At 36.7% G+C, this 9,103-nt stretch overlaps 1 non-coding gene across 1 annotated transcript; it reads right to left on the reverse strand.

Annotated features, from left to right (window-relative positions):
- Window positions 1-8,660: 8,660 nt before the first annotated feature.
- Window positions 8,661-8,767, reverse strand: LOC140612188 (U6 spliceosomal RNA). The gene has a single exon (XR_012013494.1). It is a non-coding gene; the product is annotated as a U6 spliceosomal RNA (small nuclear RNA).
- Between the last annotated feature and the right edge of the window lie 336 nt (window positions 8,768-9,103).

Here is a 9,103-nt window from a genome sequence, read left to right on the forward strand (position 1 = left end):
GAATTTATCATAGAATTTATCAAATATTGTACTAAAAGTGAGAAACAGAATGATTATATGGGTATAGGATGATTGCCAGTGTATTACCCTTATGGTTCCTTGGCCATCTGGGTTTTGTGGCTCACTGCTTCTGCCCCATTCTGTATATTGATAGCCTGGGAAAAGAACAAAATTCAAATTTGAAGCACAGTTTCTATAGAATATGTATTGATTCGAAAATGGCAAGTCGAAAAAATCATATACCCAACCATTGTTAAGTTGGCAATCGTCTGTATTCTATAAGATATTAGGAAATAAATTCATTTACTTCTCATCTGTTTGGTCTCATAAATCTCTCCAAATAAGACATACACTTTCCTTTGAGGAGACATAGTCTATTGCCTTCACAGTGACCATTTCCCCTAAAGCCCCAATTTTCTTCAGGAGCCACCTACTCCCAAGCAGTTCACATGACTCAGAAGATGCTAATCCCATATCCAACTCTGAGTGCGGGTGGGTGTATATTAGCTTAAGCTGATCATGGGCATCTCAGCTATTTTGCCAGGGACTGGTTAAAGAATCTTGGCTTATACTAATCAGTGAATATTATTTTTTGATGACAGTTGTTGAATGAGCACTTTGTCTAAGTTGGACCAGTCAGACTGAACAGAAAAATTTCATATTCTATGGCTCTGGGACAGACTCTTCTCTTTCTTGTCCTAGAAGTGAACAAGGAAGTGCCTTGCCTTGTTTTCTGCTAATAGCCATCTTATGATGATGAGAATAGGCTGTCTGAAGAAATCAAGAAACCCTGCATACCAGTGAGGGAAGAGTTGAGTTGAGGGAAGAGCAAACAAATGGAGCTAGAGGCTGGAACTATCCTACTTTCAGGCTTTAGGTTGAGGTAAAAGTGTCCTTGTTTTAGCCATTTGATTCAAGTTTTTTGATACTTAACTGGCACAACTATTTTCCTTGATGACACACATGTGCATTCATACACACAAACACATGTACACCACATGATGTTCACGTTATTGAATATCAAAGGCATCATATCTACTCGGGCCTTGGCCTTAGTAATGTGCCTTTGTATTCAGAAAAAGAGTGCTTATGTCCACATTTCAAGTTATAATGGAATGCTTAAAGTAGTCTATATATATTGATTAAAGAAAATAGAAAAAAATCAACTTCTTTCCTGGTCTATGGCAAACAAAAAACTAGTTTTTTGTCAATTCCTATAGAAAAATAAGTGAAGGAATATTAATAAATAAAGAAATATGCTTTAAAATAGAAAGACGTGAATTGATTTTAGGAGTAGTTAAGAGGAAAGACTATATTTCCATTTCTCTAGCCTCTCTATACTTGGAGGATACATGCCATCCCAAATTCCTGTTCTTCTGCTAGTTCCCAATACCAGGGCAACATTAACTAATCCTGAAACATTAGCAGCCAACCCAAGGCTTCCTGAAGTTGTCTGAAGCCCCATCTCTAGGTGACTTCACTGCTTTTTGCTTGCTTGCCAGTTAGTGAAGTAATTCAACAGGACCCCAGAATGTACAACAGGTAAGAAGACAGAAGAACCATTTTGAGTGTTGATCTCTAGTTTTACAGAAAGTATAAAAGGAATGCATGAAAGAGATTGGTTGGAGCTACTGAGGTTAAGGTTTCATTCACATGTCATCTCAAAAACAAGAACAACAACCTTTGATTCCCTTTCTCTCGTGAATACTGATGGTCATACCCAGACAAATGTTGAGAGAGTGGAGATGAGAGATGAGGCATTATTAGTTCAGGGAATTTCAACCTTATTGAATGTCTAAGGCCATAGATTTGGTCTGATGAAAATAGTATCTCTATTAGAGAAATCTTTTGGCTAAAAGTAATATATCTCCTCTTGTTTAAGTAACTGGGGACTGAAATGTTTATGTTTGCTCTTGGCAAATTTGAGCAGAAGAGGCAGTTTGGGATGAGATGATGTGTAGGCCATCTTAAAGGTTTTTGTCTTTATTCTAAGAGGAATTATAAATGATTTATAACTCATATTACATGGAAAGGAAGCTTTGGGTCAAATATGAATCAATGGGAATTCATCCTATAGCAATCAGTCATGCATTAGAAATAGATGCCTAGGATTTTAAATAAAGACCTGTGTATTAGTCCTAAAGATACAAAGCATTTTTAATAATGACAGATTTTTAAAAATAAAAAATAAACAATAAATGTGTAGAGAATTTGAGTTAAAAGGAGTATGCTTCAATTCTATTCCATACCAATGATGTTAGAGCTTAGTTGCAATATCAACATAAAGGCATGCTCATAAATGTGAGGACTCAGGAGTCCAACCCTATATATACCCTTTTCACAAAGCCCTATTTCTTAGTGAAACCCAGCACTAACCCAGAGATATCCCAACATAAAGAATACACAAATGGGGACATGGATGATAAAGGATAAAGAACAAGTTTTAATTTTCTCTAAATCTAAAACTCTTTAGAAATTACATATATAATACAGAATGCAGATTTCAAAGTTTGTAAATAAAATATTATGGGATAAAAATAAACTGGACTGAGACAGACATCACAAAATACACTAACAAAAAACTGGAAAGATAATTGGAAGAGGAAGTAGAAGATACTACTTCTTTTATCCTTCAAATAAGGAATAACAATTTTGCTTCAGTGTGACACTAATCAATCAATACATATTGATCCCATTGTTTTATTTAAAGTTACAAAGAATAAAACAAATAGGTTGTATATCTTCCAAATTATCATAACAAAAAAGAAATAGAGATATTGCAAAAGATTAAAAATAAAAATATTTATTCAGCCTTTCAGTGAATATTTATGAGGTTACTATTACTTCTACACCTTGTTTAGAGATACAATGGAGAGGAAAATCAACATGTCCCCATCTTTCTGGAATCTTGAAATCATTTTGGAGTAAAATATTAAGTCAATAGTTACTATTGAATTATTATCACTATTGACTACGATAACAGCTAAATAATGAAAGTAAAGTCTAAAAGCATGTAACTAGAGCATGTGACATGGTTTTGGGATAGGGAAGTTCTCTGAGAAAAGAGCAGTGATATGATGGTGAAGAGAAGGAAAAAGCAATTTGGTCAGTGGAGCCAGCTTGAGCAAAAGTCCCAAATCAGGGAAAAGAGGGTTGTGAAGAAAGTGAAATAATATTTGTATAATAGCTGAAATGCAGAGAACAAAGACAATGGTGACATTAACTCTGAGGGGAAGAACGGACAAAGGACAAATGCCTATGGCGGATTGTGTTCTCTTCCCTAAGCATCCACCCCCTTCTTCTAGGGGTGGCACAGTCCAGCTCTTGCCCTATGACTTCAGCACTATTCCACAGGGCAGAGACCTTCCCAACTGCACTGCCTGCTGTGGCCTTGTCACTTGTTTTGGTCAGTGCAAAGGGATTGAATGTGACATCCACCACTTCTGAGCAAAAGGTTTTTGCAGATTGTAGGATTCACTTTGTGTCACTGCTCCTAACCATAAAAACAGAACATTCTGGATAGGGCCTGGTGCTTCAACATGGGTCCCAATATAAGTAGGTTCATGGGGCTCAGGCCAGCCACAAAGACCCTGTAGCATTCATGTAAATCAAGGAACAAATATATGAATGTTCATGATTATGTGCTGTAGAGATTTTGAGATTTCGTTAGCTTACACATAGCCTAGTAAAAGTTCACTAAAAGAGTTTCTAATTCATACTTTGACAAAAAAATCAATAAAAACTTCCCCCCGACAAACACCATGGATCATGATTATATACGTGCAAATTTATTCACACATAGAGATGCATCGAGACCATTTCTTAAAAAATATATATATAGTTTTTTGGTTATCTGAGTGTCAGTATTTCTGCCATTTTTAAAAATAGTTTTTCTTGGGGCGCTTGGGTGACTCAGTTAAGTGTCTGCCTTTGGCTCAGGTCATGATCTCAGGGTCCTGGGATGGAGCCCCACGTAGGGCTCCCTGCTCTGTAGGGAGCTTGCTTCTCCCTCTCTTCACCACTCATGCTCTCTCTATCTCTGTCTCTCTCTCTCTCAAATAAATAAAATCTTTAAAAAAAATTCTTTTTCTCTAAACTTGTGAATATGTGGGAATTTTGTAGTTTTTTTTTAATTTCACTAATAGAAAAATAAAATAAGAACAAGATTTTAAAAAATATTTTCAATATAACCTACCAGAAGTAACAAGATTATTATAATAGTTACCAGGCTATTGGGATTAAGAAACTTTTATTGGAAAGGTGTATGGCATATATCACATTACAGATCAAAATAGTGCTTTCAACCTCAGCATAGTACCCGGATAACTTCTTAGAATACAGATTACTAAACCCTACCCCTTGAATCTCTGATTCCTTAGATATCAAGAGGGGCCAGTGATTTTCATTTCAACTATTCCCATGTGTTGCTGAGGTTACTGACCCAACATCACAGTTAGAGGAGCAAGACATTAAGTGGCTGGTCAGATCCATGTCCTGATAAGAATTTTACTTTGGATTCACAATTTCAAAAAATCAATTCATTTGATTGTTCCTTTTGGCCGAACGAGTGCCTGAAAAACACTGAATTATTTGCCTCAATGCCTCTGTTTCTTTTCATATATATTGTTAGTAAGTAAAGAATTGAAGCCAGGTGAGTTCCAATTAAATAACTATTCTAAACATACTCGTAGAGTTAGGAATTCGGACGCACACATACACACATGAAGACATAAACACACGTACCTATTTCCTTCCTGTCTTTGGAAAAGCTAAATTTTCAGAGGTAATGCATCGATCTTATGATTTTAAAGAACCATCTCTGCTACTGAAATGGTTGTTTTCCCTTTCTTTTTGACTTAGATTTTTCTCCAGGCATTTAACATCCTTGACCCTGTTCATAAGCAGTTCACAAGTATCCTACACAACTAATTTTTTAACTTAGATCATCTTGTAAAATGGAATGGGCCTCATTATTGTAGTAGTAGACAATGAAGAAATAAGCAGATTATTGGTTTACTTTGCAGAAACTAGAATATTACTGAATTCCACTCTTCCATTAGAAAAAGATGAAAGAGGAGCCAAAGAAGGATTTTGGAGGTTTTAATTTTTTTTTGCAGTGTATCTTCCTTAAAGCCTGAGACAACATTTAAGCTTTATCACACATTTTTTTTCTCTCTTTTTTTTTGCAAGGTCAAGATCCAGTATCCCATTAAAGTATTTTGCCAGAAGAAAAAGTTGTTAGAAAGTACATAAAATGCTAGGTGATCCGCTTTTAATGGAACTTGACTTTCTGAAACATCTGAAACACAACTGTCTTTTATTAAACTGAAATGAAGAGGTCTGGGCAGGAGTCTTGTGGGGACAGAAGACTCAGCCTTAGAGTCAAAGCCCTAAAACATTTCTTGTTATCACTGAACAGTTGCCCTTCTAGCCAGCTAACAAGAGGAGCATTAATAGCCTTTGAAAGGTACCCAACACAGATTGCCTTGAAGACAGTTATGTTGGTAAAACCACGGGTCTTCTAAGGAATAGTACAATTAAAACCAGGATATTGTGGGAGAGGCATTTGGGATTCAAAGAATTTTAGAGTTTTTTAAAAAAATAAAAAAAAATAAAATTTTAAACTAACTTAAAAAAAAAAGAATTTTAGAGTTAGAAAAACCTCGTTGAGTCTCATTTTCAAAGCCAGACGGTAAGTGTCTGCGCAACGAGAAGAGAGAAGAAAATTTAAATTGTAGTCTCTTTCTGGAAGCCCATAGAACCTAACTCGGAAGGAAAAAGTTTTCTGCAATACTTTTATTTTTAAATGAGTTTCCCTTGGCCCAGTGTGACTAGGGAACAGTCTCCAATGTGCCTATTCAAGGTTAGAATTTCAAAATCTTCATTAATATTTTGCTATTGCACCAGGATCATTCATGCTACGCTGCTTTTGCTAATTAAATTAATAGCTACAAATGCTTACCAAAGAGATTAACTTATGCACTGCCCTCCTAGAAGAGCTGGTTGCTAGGCAGCCCTGAGTGAAGGCCTGGCGCAAAGCTCCTTCTCTCAGGACAGAACCTTCTGTGCATCCTTGGCTGCGAGAATGAATGCTGCACTGCTTTCACTGAGAGCATTCACCTTCGTCTTTACATCTCAATTGCTTCTTTTTAATTATTTTAGCCACTCGGTGCATTCTAGTGTTTCAAGTCTATTTAATGTGAAGTATACGCATCTCATGCTTGGTGGACTCGCTTCAATGGCTTATCTTTCTTGTCTCTTCACGAGCGTCAATCCTATGTTACCCATGGTTTTGCCGCTATCTGCAGGCGTGCTTGATGACTCTGCAGCTCTTGCCACAATTTCTAATAATCTAGATTTTTTTGCATATGACTTCAACTCATGTGTGGTCAAAGATTTGTGTAATAGAAATCCGGGTCTCCTGCACTACTTCGCTCTTTATTTTTAAGATCATATCCTCTATTTTGTTTTCCTCACTGCTTTATGTATAGACAGCACAGGCACTGGGTGTTCATCCTAAAGACAGAGAGGGAGGCTTTCTCCTGCTCTAGGATATACTTTCTGCTGCTGAATTTGCTGCCAGCAAGTTTGTCACTTGGAAAACTTGGCTTTAACTCAAACTCGAATTGACATTCTTTCTTCCTTGAAAACAAGTCTCTTCTAAACTTTAAACCAAATACAAATGAACAGTGAGTATTTGTATAACCAAGGCTATGAAAACTAAGTAATAAATGCATATCTATTGAAAGGACACTATTTAAAAAAATACTTTGATCATGATACTAGCCTAGCTCCGGTGTGATCAAGGAAATCTATGCAGAATGAGCTTTCTTGGAGAAACTTAACAGTCCTTGGTAAAAATAGCTTATTTCATCGGGAAAGACTAGCCAAAGCGTTGGGCTAAATGTCTGGTCCATGCCTACCTGGTTCTAATATAACCTCTGCCTTGGTCCCTGACTTTTTGCCTATCTCTCTGTAGTTGACATATGTGTTCATCTGTAAGTTGGTCTTTATCCATTCATGTGTGGCCGCATGCCTGGGTGCTCACAGAGGAAGGACTAGTGGAAGAAAAGTATCAGCGTGAGAATGTTTGAACAGCTCCACAGAAAAGCCATAAAAGTCACTAGAGTTTTGTGGTATTGCCTGTAATATTTAGTGTATGGCTATGTTTCTTTCGCTAAGGGAATCCATAATACACTTAAGTAGGATATAATTTTATTAATGCTCACATAACATACTAGAGGTGAGGGACCTGGTGGGAGGATACCTTGGTTCCAGAGAGCATTCAGTGACCTGGGTGCATTCTTTCTTGTTGCTCTGCCATGGGGTAAAAATGGAACTCATGTACATGGTAAGATTTGTGACACCATATGTCACCTTATGACATAATCCGAATGTCATAATCTCCAGAATGTGGAGACCAAGTTAACTGCTTTTAAGTAAATGAAATAGAAATTTTATACATGTTTTGCCATAGCAAAATTTAGTTGTAGGGTCTAGTTGTAAGTGAGGCTATGAAAAAAATATAATTTCTAGCAGGCAATTACATGCCCAGCTAAAACCTTAATAATTTAAAAGAATTTAAGAATGAAGTTGGGTGAAGGTATTATTTCAGTGTAAATCAGAGAAGCAAAAGTATATTGATTAATATAAAAGAAGAATTTACAATAGAAACAAGGCACTATACATTGTGGCAAAAGGAAGATAGATAACAAAAGTTAAAACCAGCCCTCTCAAAGTCTATGTGGTTAAGTGAGACCTTGAAGAGAAATCTGGGATACAAGGCATGTTAAGGAGAGTGGCAGAAAAGTCTATGGAAAACTGTCGTTTCTGTGTGGCTACTGCCTCTGTGGGTCCAAGCCAAGAGCGCGATGGTGTCACTGAGGTGGCTGTTGGTCAGTGAGGCTAGAAGACAGGAGGAAGACCAGAAGGCAAAACAAAAGAAAGCAAAAACAAGCTTTGCCGTGCTGGGCACTTCCATGCCCATCTTTTATAAACCTATCTAGAAGATCATTCGAGATTAACTGCTGTTGTATCACTTTGCCTCCAAATGTAGGCCAACTTCTAACCCAAGACCTTAAGGAAAGTGAGTTCTGATGAATGTAACCAACTTGTCAAAACCATACCATTTTTCATAATAAATTCAAGTAAAAAATTCCCCCATGTAAACAAATGTGTTTTATCTCTATTTTACCTCTTTATGACTCCATCTGTTCATAATGCTTTATAAAGAAAAGCCACAAAGAAGACAAATGAAGAGGAGAGAGAGAAGTGACATGGAGGAAGGGAGAGAGATTGTTATGGGATGTGTGGGTCACGGATCTCTGGTCTCCAGTTAAGTCCACTGGGACACTAATGGGAGATTAACATCTTTTCAAAAATCTCTTCAAAATATTCTAAGTAGGCAAACTGACATCACCTAAGGGACATCTCTCAATTTTTGCACTCTTCAATAGTTAATCCTTAATAATTCTTTGGCAGATAAAAGTCTGTTTTATGGAACAACTGATCTGTGTTTTTGCTGAGGTCACTATGTACTGACAAAAGAGAGAGAGTTTATTTCTTGGCCTCTTCCTCCTTGGACAGAGTCTTGATGATTTCTTCCTTCTTGGCCTGGAGCTACTCTTCACAGTGCTTGTGTGCCTCCTTGGTCTTAGATCAAAAATACAGAACGCTTCATGAATTTGCATGTCATCCTTACGCAGGGGCCAGGCTAATCTTTTCTGCATAGTTCCAATTTTAGTAGGTATGCTGCTGAATTGAGCGCAAAGTTTTAATTTAAGAAAATGGAGAAGAAATGATCCTGAGATATACAGAAACTTTTCTAAAGTCGCTTATAGTATATTATAGGGATCTTATTAGCAAATGAATTGACAGTGATTTCAGTTGTCCTATATTTTCACAAACTATATAAATGCAATTATGATTGGGTACTGTAGAATTATCCTCTTAATTAGAAAGGAAACATAGAAGGGAGAGAGATTAGGAACTTTAAAAAATCATTATCAGTTTCTCATCAAGGACGAACATCCTTCATTCTACTGCAGAGTTAGGATTAGCTTCAGCTCCCTCCAGTCAACTATAGTGGAACAGTTTCTAAATC

This window comes from Canis lupus, chromosome 20 (genome assembly GCF_048164855.1).
Source record: "Canis lupus baileyi chromosome 20, mCanLup2.hap1, whole genome shotgun sequence".
Classification (NCBI taxonomy): domain Eukaryota; kingdom Metazoa; phylum Chordata; class Mammalia; order Carnivora; family Canidae; genus Canis; species Canis lupus.